This window comes from Epinephelus moara, chromosome 6 (genome assembly GCF_006386435.1).
Source record: "Epinephelus moara isolate mb chromosome 6, YSFRI_EMoa_1.0, whole genome shotgun sequence".
NCBI lineage: Eukaryota > Metazoa > Chordata > Actinopteri > Perciformes > Serranidae > Epinephelus > Epinephelus moara.
Window position 1 is genome coordinate 42,671,610 of NC_065511.1, and position 2,888 is coordinate 42,674,497.

Consider the following 2,888-nt stretch of genomic DNA (forward strand, 5'->3'; position numbering starts at 1 on the left):
GTTTCCTAAAGGTATGGATATACACTATATAGAAATAGCTTATCTTCACACCGATGGTCTCATTTGCTGTTGTAGGTCACGCACAGACATCAGCAGAAATGAGAGACTTTTGCATATCCAGTTAAAAGTTCCTTGTAGCAGCTTTAAGTAAAAAATTGAACGCAGGACTTTAACTTTTAACAGAGTATTTCTACACTGTGGTGCCACTAATTTTACTGAAGTAAAAGATCTGAGTACTTCACTTTGTAAGTTTCAGCACAGACTGATCAATACATACACTCTCTGATCTGCTGTTTGTGTTTGTTGACATCAGTCTAATTCCTGCAGACAGCTGGTGTTACAGTAGCTCCGCAGCTACATGCCTGACTGAACTGAGAAGTATATCTAGTGGTAGAAAGTAGGTCAGCCAGCACACACAGAGAGTTCAGATCACAGTCTGTTGGAGAGCTTTAGATTCACTACAAGGGAGTCTGAGTCAGCTGGTCACCAGGAGTAGAAACACTGGAACAGAAATTAACTTATTTATTATAACTTTGCTGATGTTTGAACAGCTTAGTGTCATAATGTGGGCAGTATGTTAAATGAATTGTGGTAAACTCCCCCTGTGCTTACCAGTGCTCAGATTTTCACTGGCTCCAGGGCTGTTGGTCAAACTACATATTGTACTTCTTCATTTTTGTGTGCACGTCACCACTGACACAAAGAGACTAGAAGCAGATGGAGAGAGAGACCTCTCTCTTTCCTGTGACAAACTGGCCAAGCATGCATTACTTTACCCACCAGCGGGAACATTCATTGGTCCACTGCAGCGCAGTGCATTCTGGTAGTTGTAGGTTTTCTACCTCTTGATCCACAGCAAATGCCGCAGCTCTTTGTCTGTTTTCTCTGATTCTGTGGCACCAGTCTCAAAAGTATTTCGATCCTCTTACTTCATAGACAGCCCAGTTTTATGAGAAGAGCATCTTTCCAACTGTGAAATACTTTTTAATGCACCAACTTTATTTACATTCCTTTTAGAAACTGATACGTTGGAACAGATTGTGTTGTGTTTCCTTGTTTAATTACAGAGAACAATGTTTACTGAGATTTTAGTTTAGGAAGATCAGCCTGAAGCTAAAGTGGTGGAGGGGCAAAAACAGTATGTGAAGTATTCATGTCACAGTTTACTGTTCAACTGACTCGACAGTTAATGTCGCAGCTTTCGTCTACGGTAGTTCCCAGGATCACATCAGAGCAAGGATACGGGATACAGCTGAAAGATTTGGAAAATATGTAAGTACACCTTGAGTTTATGATTTTTATCAAAGTGTCGTCCAGATATCTTTTGACTAAAATAAGTCTGTCGGCATGGTGGTGCAGTGGTCAGCATTGTCGCCTCACAGCAAGTGGGTTCCTGGTTTGAACCCAGGGAGGGGGAGTTTGGGGTTTCCTCCAGGTGCTCTGACATGTTCTCCCTGTGTCAGTGTGGGTTTCCTCCAGGTGCTCCAGCTTCCTCCCACAGTCCAAAGACATGCAGGTTAATTGGTGACTCTAAATTGTCCGTAGGTGTGAATGTGAGTATGAATGGTTGTCTGTCTCCGGGGGGTGTCTGTGGGACTGCACGGACAGTGACAGAACAAAAAAAAAAAAAAAAGTGGTCTGATCTAAAGGTAGACCAAATATTTCTCCTCCTTTACCAACATGTAGTTAATGTGTTGCTTTTAAATTTGAGGATGTTTGACATTGATGTGCGACATAAAGAATCACATTTATTAAAGGTGGAGGCAAAAAGGAGGATGTGCCAGTGCCATCTTGAGCAATTACGCACGAGGGTCACCGCAGTATTTATATGTTTATGGCAATTAGTCTGATCAGACACCCGGCCTGAATTACAGCATGAACCAGTGGTATCCCTGTCCCAAAATACAACGTGTAATTTGAAATACAATTCAAAGATGAAAGTGTAATAGGCGAACACGTTTCTTCATGCCGGTTTTGTCATGAACAGCACATGTCTAAGTAGGGCTGATGAAATGAGTGTAACGGTTGTGCTTAATGGCTGTATTTCGAGACATGATAAATGCACTGGAAATATTTAGCTAAATAAATAAATATATTCCATGCAGTCGCGCCATCCTCTCCCCCTCCTGCGCTCACAGAGTGGACAATGAGACGTTAGAGGCAGTGCGGATTAAATACGTATTTAGAAAGAATTTCAATTCAGGATTTGAGTTGGATTTTACAACGTTTTTATGAAACAATTATCACTCACTCCAAGCGCAAAATAAGGCTGCTGGATTTAATTTCAATGATAACGTGGATCTAAGGTGGATATAGCGTGACATTAAATTTGTGTGAGACATCAATAAAAATCTGACTCCACTTCTCCACCTCGCCGTCTGCGTCGCCACTTCCCAGTGTCTCCAAAATGTGCGTACGCATGACTCAGAGTTTGCTTACAGGTGCGCACATTCTCCCGCCAAGTTCTTTTTTATAAATCACAACCTTTGCGTGGTAAGTGGCGTACGCCACTTTCAAGCCCCGTTTTGTGCGTAAGCAAGCTTTATAAATGAGGCCCCTGGTGGTGATGGGGAGGTGGAGGGCATGCACGACTACAGCAAGAAAGAACTACGGCAGAGAAGAAGCCATATTTAAAATGAGGAGCAGTAAGATGATCAGCTGACAGAGAAGGTGAAGGCACAATCATCTGTTTTTTTAGGCTGGAGGGGGGGCAGCCAGTAGGTCCTGTTCAGAAGACCTAAGAGACGAAGAGGCGATATATGGGTGGAGGAGTGTTCCTCAAAGTTCAGATTGTACCTCCTCATTGTCGCTGTGCTGTTGGTTGATTGCGAATCAGCTTAAGAACAGCTGATGACTCAACTGACAGACCTGCACACGTAGAGATAGTG